This window comes from Festucalex cinctus, chromosome 18, assembly GCF_051991245.1.
Source record: "Festucalex cinctus isolate MCC-2025b chromosome 18, RoL_Fcin_1.0, whole genome shotgun sequence".
NCBI classification, from domain to species: Eukaryota; Metazoa; Chordata; class Actinopteri; order Syngnathiformes; family Syngnathidae; genus Festucalex; species Festucalex cinctus.
The window spans coordinates 17,683,243-17,700,550 of record NC_135428.1 but is presented as its reverse complement, the minus strand read 5'-3'; positions in this window follow the sequence as shown (position 1 = coordinate 17,700,550).

The following is a 17,308-nucleotide window of genomic DNA, read 5'->3' as shown; positions in this document are numbered from 1 at the left end:
GTAAATATTTTAATACAATTGAAATTGATTTATTCTTTGAAGCTTTAAACTTTGTGCAATTTTGAAAGTACGGAACCATCAAAAACTGCAGGACTCCAGCCCTTGTTGGAGCAGGATTGGGTAAACCTGACCTACTCTCACAATGACCACAGTGATGTGTGCTTAATCCCCGTTCTCTACTCCCTCGTCACCAAATGACATGCTTGGTCATCAAGTTTACAGATGACACGGCACTGGAGGGTTATCGACAAATAAGTTAAGAAACGCAGCAACATTCCGTCCACTGGATTGTGAATTTTGCAAGCATTCAGTTTGGGTACAAGCATTGACAGACCTTACTCAGGGTTGTGGAATCCAGGTCCAGAAAGTCAAAACCCTAAAACAGTTTGGCTTTAGCCAACAGGTGCTTCTACTCAACAGATGGAGGTGAGCTTGTACAGACACCAACGGCAATCTGTGACTTCAATGTGTGACTTCCTGGACCCGGATTCCCCAACTCTGACCATATAACAGAAAACGCATGTTCAAATATCTAAAAAGAACCTTCAAACCCACACATTGATACTGTTGACAATTTATTCGACCCTCATTTTAGTGATAGACTGATATGTTTTTGTCAAGGCTGATACAGATACCGATAGTACTCAAGGAGACCGATAACTCATATTTCAAGCCAATTATCGTCAAAATTTTAAAAATGTACTTTTTCTTTTAATCTTAAACATACAAAGAATTGAATGCTTTGTTTAAAATTGCAACGAAAATTGCAGGAAGCTTCCAGAGTCATCAGCATGTTACGCTAATTAAAAACAAAGCAAGTACATTTCTACTGGAAATATTTAAGTTTTCCAATTTTTTAAAATAATTTCTTATTTTTTTTCTTATTTTTAAAAAATAAAACGTGTAGGGAGTTTCCAGTGTTAGCATCATTTTTTTTTAAAGTGGAAATTTGAATAAATCCATTAATGAAAAGTTTCCTGTATCTCACTAAACGACAAATGCGTGCAGAAACAGCTAATTTGGGGTTTTTCTAATTTCGGGTTCCTAAAAGGTTTCAAAAGATCTTCGCGGACAGTAAAAATGGTCAGAATATGTTTTGCGAAAAGTAAAAACTGTCTGTGACCATCTTACAAATCTTGATGAAAACCGAAAATTTAGCTATGTTCACAAGCATTCCCCGCTCAGTGAGATACAAGTTTTATCGGCCTTTAGATTAGTAAAAAGGCCGGTGCCTATATTTGTCAAAATGGCAATTATCGGCACCGATAATCGGCCCATCCCTACTCAATTTATTCAACCAACATTTGTATATTGTTGCATTAATGGACTTAATTCAAAGTCGTTTTCCTTTTATGGATCTGAATAAATAATGCGAGTAAACCTTAATCAAAAAAAAAAAGAACATGCGAGCAAATGTGACGTTTGCCAGAGAACTTTTGCACTCATCATGTGGCCACTCACGCTGCTTGAACATGAAATTAACCACCGTTGCCTGGTGCTCCGAACACATCAATCTTGAATTTTTCCAATGTTCAAAATGGAAGCTTCCATGTGATGTTTATCAGCGTCCCGGATGCGCGGTTGGCCTTTATTTGTTCCGTGCCTCCTTGTGTATTCATGACATGAATAATGCTGCAGATGCTAATCAGATGGCAGACCCAAGAGCGCTCCTGAAGCATCCCCGTGGAAAACCAATCATCCGTGTGGCCTTCTTAACGGCGGCCGACCCTCCTCCCTCGACAAGATTGCTCTTGAGCGCGCCCTCTCCATTTTTTGCATCGTGCCGGACTAACCACGGGCACTGATTAGAAGCGTCCTCCCCGCTGATCGAGGCGTTGTGTCTTGATTTTAATGAACTGCTTCACATTAGCAAGGAAGCTCTCTGAACCGTGTACACTTGCCTCTACTTGCCCTCTTGCAGTGTGGAAAAAAAAAAACAGGCCAAAATTCCTGTGGGGGGGATAAAAATAAATAAATGAATCAGTCAACACTTAAATCAGTAAACAGCCGGCCAGGCACACTCTTGAGCCAAAACATGTCTGCTAGCCATCTTATTATTTTTGCCCAGGGTTACTGTTGGCAAAATAGCTAACGCTGAAGAGGAGCAATGGTGGCGGTGGGGTACCACACAAGGGGGGTGACACGAAGCCAATGAAAGCAGAGCTTGCAACCCTGACACGATTGTGTACTGCCGTGCCATCATCTGTACACAGTAACTTCCAATGCCAATGTAGAACAGGTGTGAAGCGATCGACCTCGCCAAATCACTGTGACAAGTGCCACACAGCAGTTCCTCTGCCCCAAAACAAAAATGTCATCATTGCGTCCAGCCAGAATTCGAATCGATGCTGCGGATATCGTCGCCTTGTTGATGAATGCGGGTGTCAAAAAAATGTCACGCTGTGACTAAATACACGAGACGACGACCGCAGACAAGTCAGCCGTGTGAATGCCGCGAGGTAGATGGCATAAATCAAGCCCCGTTAATGTGTAAGTGGCAGTCACATCACACAACCCCCAAGTGACAAACACTCACATGCTAATGCATAATAATGATACACAACTCCAGAAATTCTCACAACTGCAAAGGTGCATTACACCTTCTTATAATGTTTAATACAGAGCCTTGATTCACTTGTGAAATTTGTGTCTTCAAATGTATTGTGTAGTGTCTCATCACAAGAATAACAGATAGCAAATCTCAACAGAGGTCTCAAATGGAGATAGACCAATATGTTTTTTTTTTAAGGCCGATATCGGTGCCAATTATTAGTAGTCAAGGAGGTCAATAAGCGATATTTGAAGCTCTTAAATTTCAGTAAAAAGGGGGTTTCCAAAAATTCAAACATTTTTAAAATACATTTGCCAATCTTGACTTTGTTGTAATGTCTTAAAGCATTAATATTTATTGAACAATTTTTCAGACTTATCAAATCTATTTATTTATTTATTTATTTATTTTAATCTTAGACAATAGTTTCTGACATTCCAGCAGGGCTGGACTGGCCATCTGGCAATACAGGGCAGATGCCCGGTGGGCCGGTGTTCTTTGGGGCTGATGCGGTGCTATTCAACTATTATTTTACTCCATTTGACCAGACCACAATTTACAAGGAGCAGCTCATTCATCCATTTCCAATACCGAGATCAAAGTAAACCAATAAACATCAGTGGTAGAAGCTACGTGGTAGCCAAGGGCAGTCCGGAATTAGGTTGGGCTGGTGGGCCTAAGTCAAATTCCCAGTCAAATTTGTGCCATTCCAGTCCTGCATTCCAGCATGTAAATTCAGAGCAGCTAGAAAACGAAATTGCAATTTTTGTGACAGCTGTCAACCTGACAAAATGGCCCAAAAATGGAGACCTGGAAAGTTTTTTTGTTTTTGTTTTTTTTCCCATTCACGGTTTTGGCCGAGGTAAAAGATGGGTTTGGAAGGTTTCCTGGCACTATGTATTTTTTAGCACCTAAATTAATAAATAGAGATTTTGTGACAGCTGTGGACCTGTCAAAATAGCAGATTATGGAACCGCACGGTTTTTTTTTTGTTTTGTTTGCATTTCCCAGGTCCAGCTGCGGTCAAATTTTTAGGGGTGGAAGGTTTCCTGCTGGACTAAGACTTGGTAGCATTTGGGCTCACTTGTTGGGTTTGGCCGTAATTTAAAGTGATACAGCACTTATAAATCATTTTCCAGTATTGGATTAGGCATTGTGTACAAAGAATCAAAGCGCAAATATCTCTGGCATCTTATTCCCTGAATAGTAGTTTAAACCGATTAAGTATCAGAATTCGAACGTGCTGTGTGGAAGGCCATGTTCCTGGTCACGTGATTGTTATGACGTATCCTATGCGTAACCGGAAGCCGTCTTCGTGCATTTCAATGGGAATTTGCTGACATAATGAGGATGATAAAGACGTCTTGGATCCCAAATACTGTTCAGAGTAAAGTCCTAACACGTCCGATTTCATGTCATTCCATGTGGGGGTGGGGTGGTTGGGGGTTGGCCGCTCCTAATGTGGGCTAAAGCGTGCTTAGCACACGACATGTAGCTTAGCCTAACAGAGTACAAGTCACCCAAAAGTTTACTGTCCACTTGGACTCGCCGGCAGCTGGGATCTGCCAGTTTTATCCGGCTTTCGGTTGGAAAAAAAATCTCTGGCGTGGCCTCCATGGTTTTGAAGAAGTGCTACTTTGTTGTAAGGCGTAATTCCACCTTTGATGTCCACTGTGGGACGTGATAATTCCTCGTGAGTCCTTTGCTGTCATTCATTCCATGTCATTCAATGTGTATTTTACGCACGTGATACGTCATGATGATCACGTGACTGTCCAAAATGCCCGATACAGTACTTAACGTAAAAATATTCACAAAAAAAAGTGCTATCAAACCATAATGGCTCAACATAAATTAGCAATTTTTTTCAGGAAAGAGTTGAATTTAACCATTTCATAGAATAGCTGGTTCATTTTTCACAAGTCTTGTGTTCCTTTAAGAAATTAAAAGTTTGTGACAACTGCTAGCCTGTAAAAATAGCTGAAAAATAAAAAGAGTTTCCAGAAAATGGTTTAATTTTTGTATAAAGGTTTTTCTAGTAAAAGTGTGTTTTGTGGCATCTTGAAAATTAAACCCTGAGAGAAAAATGCAATTTTGGTGCCTTTTACATTGAATTGGGAAACAAAAAGTAATTAAACAATCCTTGCAATTGTGTTATGCTGCTGTTCTTGCATTTCATTTAAGTAGCGAGGTTTCATAAATAGATTTTTTCCCCACCAGTCTTAATCGAGTCATTGGAAGACTAACTGAAATGTAGCAATCAACAAGGGAGTAGTTTCTCCTATATGTTGCCTACAAAAGCAGCTGGAAGCGGTTGTACTTTTTTGCTCATATAAAAGCAGAAAGTCAAACTGGCGAGAGGTCAGCGGGCTAAGAGTAGCATGATAAACGCTACATGGCTAATATAGCGGCCAGGTCAAAAAGGACAGACTGCGTTCAGAGCTGATCTCTCTGCCTTCTTGCACTTTTATGTCTTTCAGCCTCCAACTGCTTGTTACAGTCCCAGCGCTGCGCCGCCGTTCTTATCGCTGCGGCACAGTTGCCGCAGCTTGCTGTGAAAAAACCCCCCCAAACAAACTCAAGACCACAATAAACAAAGCAGCCAGGCATAGAATAGTCTCAAATCACGTTACAAATTGTTGTTTGTTTGTTTTTTAAGTGAGGGAAACATACCGATGCATCACTGGCTAAGGAGAAACCGATTTTTGTATAATACACAACGTGGGCAGAAGTATTAGGACACAGGACCAGAAGATGGAATGGAAGTCATGTTGGCTGACCACCGTTTGGGTTCTCGCTCATCCCAAAGGCGTCTGATGGCTTTACACCGTGATAAAGCCCATCCAGTCTAGCTTCCAGTCCTCAAAAGCCCTTATCCAGCCTGTTTTAGATGTCTCCCACCTCCAACACACCCGAATCAAATGATTAGCTCATCAGCAAGCTTTGCAGAAGCCAGATAACTCATTTGCTCCCAAAAACGTATAAATACGTTCTATTTTAAGTGTCCCAAAGACGTAGTTATAGGTTATTTTTTTATGCTAGAGCATACAGAAGTCTTTGGTGCAGACTCTCAGCTGCAAAGAACAGTTGAAGAAATGGTAGATGTTACACAAATGGCCAGCAGGTGGCAGCAGAGTATAAGAGATCAACCAGGGCCATGTTGCAACAAGCTCTTTTTGACAGTGTTTTCACCAGGAATGTGAATATTGATGAAACTTAGCTGTGTTCTAATGCTAATTGCTGCAAAACAGAAACAGATAGAAACTTTTTTTTTCCCCGATTGAAAGAAAAGACTAATCTTTCTTTTGGTAGGTTCCATGCTTTGATAGCAATAGAAGACAATATTCTATGGGCCTTCCAAAATCAGTCAAAATCCAGTAAAACAGCTGGGAGTGAAGGGGAGTGCTCCAGTCAAAATGGCTGCTTGGAGTGATAATGATCCCGATTATATGAATCAGGTGTGTTGGAGGAGAGAATCATCTGAAACAGGCTAGGGTCTCGAGAACTGAACTCAGTCGGGCACGCCTGGTCTAGTTCAATCCCAGCTGGCGTTCTTTTCGAGGTTGCGGGTTACAAATTGCTTTAGCAAGTCCGCTCAGAAAATAAATTAACAAGGAAACATGAAATAATGCAGAATTAGGGAAACGTGTCGGAATTTATGTTCTGTCTAAGTTTTGTTTGGATTTCAAACCAAGTAAAGTTGAAAGTAGTTTTGTTTTTGTTATCAAGGATGGCTGAATTTTGCTCGACCGTTCAGGGACAAACCACATGAGAATCCACATTTTTGTGTGATAACCTTGAAGTCAAAACATCAGAATATGTAACCAAACGGATGTTTTGGGGGGGGGAAAAAAAGCCCTCTCAGAAGAACCTCAATTTTTTTTTTTTTTTTAAAGCAAAAATGCCTTCCTGGGCAAAAGGTGAGAGAGGCCAACCTTTATCTGAAGCAATTGGAATATTTTTTTCCTCCTTGGCATCTCACACATTTTATTCACCGCATTGAAATTGGAGGCCAGGAGAGGTGGCATCGACACGGCAACAAACGTGAGCGCAAGGTGCTCCGAGGTCCCGCATGCATCCAGGATGAGAAAAAACACTGGCGTGATCCAAAAGGTGGATCTTATTCAGCAGTGACCAGGGACACTTTGCTGACAAACAATCTATCTGAAGCGCTTTAAAATAAGAAAAAAAGGTCAAAGTGCGGTTCAAGGGCTGTTTATCCATCTGTGGCATCAAAAACAAGACTGGAATTCAAATCAAAGTTTGGCGGAGATGACCTGGAGACAGCCGTCCGTCCGTCCATATAATGTCCTCTGATGCCATTCCTCCAGTACTCTTCACCTTGTTTTCTTACCCAGATTTGACTTGCACTTTAAAAGCAAGACCTTCCTTTTCGCATCAGTGCACCCGTCAGTCTCCATCTGTCCAAATCGCAACGCGCTCCTCCATAAAGGACGCAACGTTGCAGCTTGCAGAAAATCTCCTTCCAGGAGATGAAAATCTGCTCATTTAAAAAAGGTGATGTTTTGGATTGAACTGAATTTTTAATTGCTTGTACAGTCGACCTTTCCTATTTGCGGTTAGCTTCCCACCAAATCACCTATTCACACTTTTTGGCTGGAACTTATTCTCAGCTATTTGCTAAGAGAGTCAACAAAATGTGGAGTCAATATTTTTGCCTGGCCAAAGGCTAAATGTTACAAACAGCACATTTTCCCATAATGCCACGGGGTATTACTTGCACATGTGCAAATAAATATCCTGTACGCCTCACCTAAATCATGCACTCAAGACAAATCATAAAAGTTATAAACATTTTTTTTTTTTTACTTAATTTTCAAACTTTTCGAATTCTTAAAAAAAAAAGAAAGTGGGGAAATTCTTACAAAACAAATGCAATCTTTTCAAATTACAAAAAAAAAAGAGTAACAAGAATTATTAACCTATTAAAATATACAGATGCAACAAATTCACTATTTATTAAATTTTCTGATCTAGTCGAGTTTAAAATAGCTACACAACAACCTACTTTGCCACAATATTCAGAAGCTTTTTGAAATCAGAGTGAGTGGCTACGATTTAAAGGGTGTGTATAAAAAAATTTAAAATAAGAACAAATATTAAGCAAAGGTATGTTTCAATTCAATTCCGTTTAAAAAGGTGCATAAAAACAAAGTACAACAACAATATAAATCAGGTACAAGTCAGTACAAATGTAGAATTTAGAGTGTAATTAAAAATTTATGTGTTATGGAGGACCAAAACTGCCAAAATTCAAAATAAATAAATAAATGACTAAAAGTGAAAATAAAAATGGATATAAAATAATTTGAAAATTGTATCCCAACGAATAAATATAAATGAAATATAAATGAAATAAATATAAATATAAATGAAATATAAATGAAATAAATACATATATATATATATATATATATATATATATATTTATATATATATATGTATATACATACACATATATATATATATATATATATATATATATGTATATACATACACATATATATATATATATATATATGTATATACATACACATATATATATATATATATATATGTATATACATACACATATACATATATATATATATATATATATATATATATATATATATATATATATATATATATATATATATATATATATATACACATACATATATAATACATTTGTAATTAATTTTTGAATTATATTTTATATTTTAATTATATTTTTTATATCCGTTTTTATTTTCACTTTAACTTAACTAGCTTAACTAAATGCACAATGCTGTTGGCATAGCTATGCACGTATAAGTGCAGCTGTTTATATGTGCAAGTTTATGTTTTTTGTTTTTTTTTCTTGTAAGGGAGTAGGACTTGATAAGTTTTTTGTTTTTTTTGTTTTGTTTTTAACTTCTTCCTACTCCCTTTTGAACATGTCAGCTGCTCTTAATTGTGACTATGTATGTAAAAAACAAAACAAACAAACAAAAAAAAACCTACTTTTCTTTAAAATCTTTTTCATTTTAATTTTAATATTTCTGTTGCTGGTTCATATGTTCAATAAACAAACAAAACAAGACAGCAGATTCGTTTGCCATTTTGTTTCTTGACCCCTTGCAAGATTTTTATTTATTTTTTCCTAGACTGGATATAAAAGGTAGTACGGAACGGAATGCCACCACCCACTTTTTATTTTATTTTTTTTTTAAACAGTTCCCGGGGGTCTTAAGAATGTTTGGTCCTAATTCCTGATAACCCAGCCACCCACCTGAGCACCCGTCTACCAATATCAAATTTGGCTTTTGTTACCATGGCGACCAGTGACAGAACTAGCGTGACTCCTTGTTGAGCCCCCCCAACCAGAGAATTTTTTATTTTTTATTTTTTCATTTATTTATTTTATTTTTTTTTAAAGAAGCAAACGTTAAAGACTATAATGCAAATAAAGCGTCGGATGAATCGGACGAGGCGCGGAATGTGATGGGGATGAATGGACCTGGATGTTCTTTCTCTGTCCCCAATCGCTTTTCATTTACCGGCGGCGGTTGGAGGATATGCTGCTCATCATTAATCAGCAAGACAAATGAATTCCCACCAGTGTGCGAAGCAAAGGGGAAACCAAAGAGGAAGGAGAAACGGAGGGGGGGGGGCGGGTCCTATAAAGCAAGTGCGCTGTGATGAATTCACCTTGCTATACGGAGGACGTGGCAAATAGGATCAATCGGCTCCAGATTTGGGATTCTCGCCGCGTTGTCACCCAGCTGCCAATAATGTGGCTTCTTCGGCCCCCAAAATGCTAATCAAAGGCCAGTAAAAATTCTTTCCCAATAACAAGCTGCATATTTAATGTGAGACTCCATGAAAGAAAAAAAAAAACATGAATAATGGATTAAGAATATTATTTCAAAAATGTCTTAATTATTAAACAATATAGAATAATCCTTACTTAAAATGCCAGTCATACAGTCACTAACGGCTAAAAAAAAATATTCTTGGAGTACACTTCCTTGCCACAAGAGGGCACCTTACTTAATAGGCAGTTTAAGTGGACCAGAGGGGGTTTTATTAGTACAAGTTCACTTCTCAAACAATTAAGTATATTTTTGTTCCTCCGAAAGAAAGCTCAGAAGGTTTTAGAATACTGTACACATTGTGTATGCATCTTAAAGATGAACGCCAGAGCGCTACATAGCAATAAGGATTTAGGAGTAGGCATACTGTACAGTATGCATGCCAACGATCACAGCAGAATGTATAATTTAAATTTCCTGTGGAAGATAACAACTGTTTAATAAAAGATATCGTCAATGTATACGTATAACGTTCACGACCTATAGCTGCGTAAGCATTCATGTGCCAGTATAAAATGTAAACGTTTTTATTTTAACACGAACTCCCACATCATAACACTAAACCCGTATACAAACTATAATCCTAACGCTAAACTCTTTAATCCTATCCCTAAACTGAACCCCAAATCCGAAATCAACCCCCCTAACCCTTGAATCATAATCTTGACTTCTAAATCATAACCCTAACCTCAAATGAACCTTGCAACCTAAATTATAACCCTAAATTCTCATCTTGCGTCCCTAAAACCACCAATCCGACTCCTCCATCTTGACTACGAGCTCAACCTAACCCCGAACTCCTAAAATCCAATCCTAGACCTGAAAACAAAGAACTGAAATTATAACTTATTGATTATTAACTCATTCCCTCGCAGCCATTTTGACAGAGGCAACCCCCTTCACTCCCAGCTGTTTTACTGGATTTTGACAGATTTTTCAAGGCCCACAGAATATTGTGTTCTATTGCTGTAAAAACATGAAATCTACCAAAAGACAGATTAGTCTCTTTTTCATCAGGAAAAAAAAAGTATATTTGTATCTGTTTCGTTTTGCAGCAATTAGCGTTAGAATTATAGCTATGTTTCATCATTGACAAACCTGTTGAAAACATTGGCAAAAAGAGCTTGTTGCAACATGGCCCTGGCTGATCTCTTATACTCTGCTGCCAATTGCTGGTTGTTCTTTTGTATTAACTACAATTACTTAAAGTGACCTCTTAAGATCAGAAGCTGCATCAAAGCTTTCTGTATGATCTAACATTAAAAAACAAAACAAAACAAAAAACATAAGAAACATATAAATACATTTTAGGGTCTGAAGGACAAAGTATTAAAAAATATATTTATCTGTTTTGGGGTTTGAATGAATTAAATTATGTTAATATAGGTATACAGAATGTTCAAATTATTGCAGAACTCAAAAGTAGTGTACCCGTATACAGCAATGCTTGTTTTGCTTTATAAATAAAGTTGCGTACGTAATGTGGCGTAAGAAAACTTGGAGAGGGTGAGCAGAAGGAGGGTCAGTATGCATATTTCATCATCATATGAGATGCACAAAGGCGGAACAAACAAACAATCTGATTGGCTGGGAGATGGCAAGGGTGACTACTTTGAAAACAATCCAAAGAAAGAAGTTGGGACACAACGTCAGCACTCTCCTAATTTTAACCGAGCGCCTTTCATTGTGCAAGCCTGCGAACCAACCAAACAAACAAAATGAAAGTCAGCTTTGCATAAATGTAAATCACAGCTGGAGGACTTAATAGAAATGATGAGAATGAATATCAAAAGGCTGCATCTACATAATGGAACGACATCAAATATGAATTTGCGCATTAAGCATCCTTGTTGCGGTTCAACCAAAAGCCACTCATTAATCTTGGGCTGGCCTGACAGGTTACAGTTGCCCTTTGAAATATAAATGAGCCGTTAAAGAAGATTTTTGCAGCCACCGAGAGAATTTATTTATTTTTTTTCATCAAAAGCAGCTTGTCTATGGCAGCAGAGAAACGAGCAACGTTTTCGTGACGTCAAACGAGTGCTTTGGGGGCCAACTCGGAACAATCCAGGAAATGTCCGTCTTGTGTGGATTGTTTTCATGAAAATTGCAGTCCGCGTGGAAACAAACATTCACGGTGCAGACAGAGCCTTTGCCTCAGCTTCTCTGACCTCAGCCGGTAAACCAATGAGGAGATGGTCCAAGGCGAAGGCAACAGTCAGGAAGTTGCGGCCCAATCTGTTTCAAGACTAAAGAAGACTGTCTTTGGGCTTCAAGAGTGCTAAATACTCCAATGTTGAGAAAATCCAGGATCACGTCACCTCCAATGACCTTTAGGAGATGTGGAAAGGCATTAAGTGAAACCACAAACTTCAAATTCCTCTCAGGTCCATGGGAACAGTCCACCAATCAGGAGCGGGTGTCGGCACAGCGAAATTTTCATGCCACCGATGGTAGCTTGTCTCCGTGGCTTGGCTGGAAGGAAACTGCCACAGAAACATCCCGGGCATGCCTAAACAAATCTTATGGACTTCACCTTTAGGTCCTAAGTCACGGCGTCACTGTAGACAAAGGGTTCCAGACTCCTGGTCCTCAAGAACCAGAGTCCTGTGACAGATGTTTCCGTCCTCCAACACAACCGATCATAATCGGTAAGCTCATAACGATCCTGAACTTTATGCTGCATTTGAGGATGGTCGGAAATCTGGCTTTTCCGAGTTCAAACCAGGAAGTGTGTACGGGAACGCCCCCTTCAACTCTGGGGGGGTGAAGGACCCCGACTTCACCGACGGACTACAAGTGACGTCACTCTACAATGGTTTCCCCTTTGGAAACACAAACCGTGAAGAGTAAAACACAATTTACTTGAGTATAAAACTAGAGAGCTTTCTTCATTCAGAAATATTTGATATAACTTCATGTAACGCAACCTAATGCCACTATCTCCTGGCATGAAATTATGCGGTCAACTACTGAACTGTATGGAATGCTCATGAGTTAAGATAAAAATTACGAGAAGTTTGCTGGAGGTCAAAAATGAGAGTTTTAAGACCCAAAATAAAAAACAATTTACCACTATTCGCCATTTTGGTTGTTAACTATCACCTCGGAACACTTTTAGGTCGGAACTGGGAAAAAAACAGTTCGGATATATCCGATTTGCGACCATCCTCGAATGCAGCATTAGAGTCAGCTGTGTTGGAAGATGGAAACATCAAAAACGGGGTTCACCAATTCTGGTCCTAGAGGTCCGAAGTCCTGCAGGTTTTAGATGTTTCTGCCCACTAGCTCATCAGCGTGTCTGATAATGATCCTGATCTTTAGTGTCAGGTGTGCTGGTAGGCGGAAACGTCTAAAACCTGCAGGACTCCGGACCTCGAGGACCAGGATTGGGGAAGCGTGCTGTAGAGAGACATGGGCCAAACAAGAATTTCTTTAGTTTTGGTGTTGTAATAAGTAAACATTCTTCTGTGCTTTTTCCATTTTCAAATTTTGTTGGGATTTTTTTTTTTTTTTTTTTTTTTTTTTTTTTTGCTATCTGTACCTGAATAGAAGCAAGTGGTACGACCTGAGTGGAGACAGTCGAAACAGTCCCTTCTCCAAATTGAGCAGACTGACCCGCTCTCACAATGAAGATTACGTTTGACCCGAGACCAAACCAGGCCAACGTGTGTAGTTTGGCCCTCGAATGCTTCGGTGCCCTAAAGCGGCAAATGTGCCCCGTTAACGTTCAACGCGCTCATCGAGAACATCATAAGGTCTTCCCGGGTCTAAAACCTGGAGAAGGTTCCATTCCCAGTGGCCTCCGGGAGGGGGGGGGGGGGACATAGAATTTATAGCCGGGTGCGTAGATACTCAATGGCTTCCGGTGGATAAAACACGGCAAGGTCGCAAATGTCACCGAGGCGAGACGCTTGAAGATGAATGACTTCCTCACTGACCTTTCAGATTTATTTAGACTACGCAGCCGCTATCAGTCACGACTGACATCAAGTGACAGACAGTCGACACTTTTCCCGCAAAAGCTACAACACTTTTTTTTTTTTTTAAAATCTGGTTATCTTCCAGCGCTCGTCTAAAAACGTCGAGGATGCGCTCGACTCTCCAAACGTCTGATTGCAGTCCGCGTAATTGTGGCAGTCCTCGATGGCATCAATGAGCATTTTGCCCAATCAATAAATGATGGCCGCTCGGCGCAGGCGGTTTCGTTCCAGAACCTCTTCATTGACCCCCCTCCCGTCATCCCGAGACAACCTCTGGCGCCGCTGCCAAATTGGTGGCACTTCAACGGAGCGTCATGCTAACGAGTTCAGTTTCTTTATTTTTCAGCAGGTGCCAAATAATAATTGGTGGCTGTTGTAAATAGAAATTGGGATAAACCACAAGTTCATTTCACACTGGCGCAGCTTGAACCTCTCATGCTTGCGAGCTGAAGATGACGGCGGGAAACCCTCAGGGACGTACTCTACCTCACACTTACGTGACTCAAATGCTTTTGCACGTGACTGAAACACTCGTGTACACTATTGAAAGACTCACAACTAAAATGATCTCACATTCACACTACTGAAACTCACAAGAAACACTCATACACACTAGTGAAATCGAAATACTCATTCAGATCCTTGAAACTGAAACACAATGCTGGAACGCTCTCACACATACACTACGAAAACATTCTCCTACACAACTGAAAGTCTTACACTCATACACCTTACTAAAATGCCCTCACGCACACTACTAAAACTCACAAACAAGAGCTCTCACATCCATTATTGAATCACTCATACACACTACCGAAACACACACTACCCTAAATGCTCTGAAACAGTACAAAAACTCACAAGACTACTGAAACAGTCCTAGCCACTACTAAAATCGAAAGACTCTCATAGAATACTGAAAAGCTCCCACAACGCTCTCATACACACCACTGACTCATATGCACACTACAAAAACTGTAAAGCTCTCACACAATTTTGAAAAGCTCTCAACATTACTGACACATTCTCATTCACACTACTGTAATGCTCTCAAAAAGTACAGGAACTCTCACTCACTACTTAAACAGTCATACTATACTAAAATTGAAAGACTCTCATGCACACTTTTTAAACCGAAACTCTCACAACTTACTAGAAAGTTCTCACATTCACTACAAAAATTAATTAACACAAGTTAATAAAATACTCTCATACACATTACACACTAATGAAAAGCTCTCACACTCACTACTGAAACACTGCATACAGTACTAAAATTTAAGGTTCTCACAAACATGCCAAACTCGTATACTACTAAAAACTGAAATTGTCATACATGCTCTCACACATATTAAAATGATTTCAAAACCTCAACTGAAACAATGTCATACACATTCCTGAAACACTCTCATACAACCCGCATTTGTTTTCACTCTCTCACACGCGCCTAAAACATTCATGTTACGAAAATCTGCTTATTCACTATACTGAAATGCTCTTACATATACTACTGAAAAGTCATCTCTCAACCTCATTTTCCCGCCACTCCCACACATTACTGCTACTCTCATCCAACAGAACCTCTCACGAACATCGCTAAACTCTTTATTGCTCTCACACATACACCACGAAAACAAACTACTAAAACTCATATTGAAATGATTCCGCTCACCTACACTATTAAAACCCATTTTACTGTATTATACTGGTCTTGCAGTAATGTAAGATTAATAGTATGAGAGCATTTCATTAGTGTGTACGACAACCCCCTCATTGACACGAACTTTTCTCCAAATTAGCGCCAGCGAAACCTCGATGATGCCGATGACATTGTGGCCCAACAAGAGCAACATTTTTTTTTCCCCCTCCATGGCAGCAATTAAAATGCTGTGAATTTCCACCAGACCGGTTGGAGGATATTGAGTAACGGTTCTTTAAGAGAGCAACTGGCGTGCGTACGTGCGTGCGCATGAAACATGCACTCACAAAGTTCATTTTCCATGAGTGATAGGTGGCCACTGGCTCTCACTTTCTAATCAATAGCGGTATCACCTTTACTTATTTAAGATGTTGGCTCATTACGCCGCGGCGCGGGCGCAGCCCGAGGTGAAAATGTAATTAAAAAGATAATATCTTCCTCCGCGCCACACGTCAGCGGAATACTTAATATGACCACCGACGACATTCGATAAGAACGGAGAAATATGTTTTTAGAAGGGCCAAAACTCACTTCGCAATGGTCAACAGGCGCTGTGGCCGCAATCAATAACACATCTACTTACCTTTATTTCAACACTTCACCAAGAAAACAGTTTGATGAGAATTTGAAAAAGATTCAAATGGTATACATATTATGTGTTTTTCCACTTTATTACCCGCCCACACCAAAAAAAAAGGAATATTTGTGAAGGATGAATTTGATACCTTAATTAATTTGCATTTAATTAAGTACAATGAATACCTTTTAAAAGTAAATTTTTCTACTTGCTGTTCACTGATGATGACATCACCTGTGCTGAGGAAGTAGCTAACGACCAATCATGGCTCACCTGTTTTCTGGGTTTGGTCACTAAACTGAGCCGTGATTGGTCGTTACCTACTTCCTCAGCACAGGTGATGTCATCATTAGTCGACAGCAAGTAGAAAAATTGCATTTTAAAGGTACTAATTGTACATGAAAATATAATGAAGTTACCACATTAATTATAGACAAAATATTCACTTTTTACTGCTGAAAATGGCTCAATGAGTCAAGTACCCCTTGAAAACACCCTCTTTCATCCAAATTTTGAATTATATCTATTTATAAAATTTGAAACATTCCCAACTTTTTACACATTTTCTCTTATTTGGAAAAATAAACATTGTAAATACATTTTTTAAACAAGCATCTCCAAAAAGTAAAAAACTAAAATAAAATACATTGTTCATTGATAAAATGAAAAGTATGTACTGTACCTCCAAATTATTAAAAATTTTTATTTTTTTTTTTTCTTCTAATAACCCAAAATTCAAAATGTATCTTCATATTTGGTGTTGGTGTATTTTTTTTTGAATGGATGTTTCACTCTCTGAGATATATATATATATATATATATATATATATATATACAATTAAAAAAGCACCATTATTGTGATTTTTTTCATAGAGAAAAGTTGTGTTATATAAACAACTCAACATCGATTTGAAAGAAGAACAAGAACACTGGTTATTTTTGACATTGATATTTCTTTTTTTTTTTATTATTAAGACAATAATTCTTTGTTTTTTGTTTTTGTTTTTTGTAAAAATGTCTATTTATGAACCAATACAAAATGTGTATGGGAATGCAGATCTCCTCTCGTCCGTGACGACGTGAACATTTCCCAGGAACAGCAGAGAGACGAAAAAGAATTCAAAGAACAAAACAAAACAAAACAACGAACATGTGCAGTGTGTTGGAGGTGGACCGTTAATACGACAACTTCTGGGATCCCTGTACACTTGATGTCAACACAAAGCAGTACTTGCACAACTTTTACAGTGCACCAAATATTCATTAGGAAAAATACAGAAAGCATGTACAACACAGATGCTAAATACTGCAGCTCACCAATTTGCCATCAATTTCCATGTTGGACGTTTTTTTTGTTTTTGTTTTGATGTCACTGAAGTGAAGTCACACACCAACCTGAGGGCATTAGTTAAAAAAACAAAACATTTTTTTGTAACTTGGACATGTAGAAAATACACTCACATTTTTATTCAGCTACTCACCTACAACCGAATCCTTGAATTTAAAACCCATTTATGGTCACAGAGATGCATGAAATCACTCATTATGGGAAAAAAAAATAAATAAAAAATAATAAAAAAAAAAATAAATGAAAAAATGTATTCCCAAATGTTAGTGTTTTGATTTTTTTTTCAAAACAAC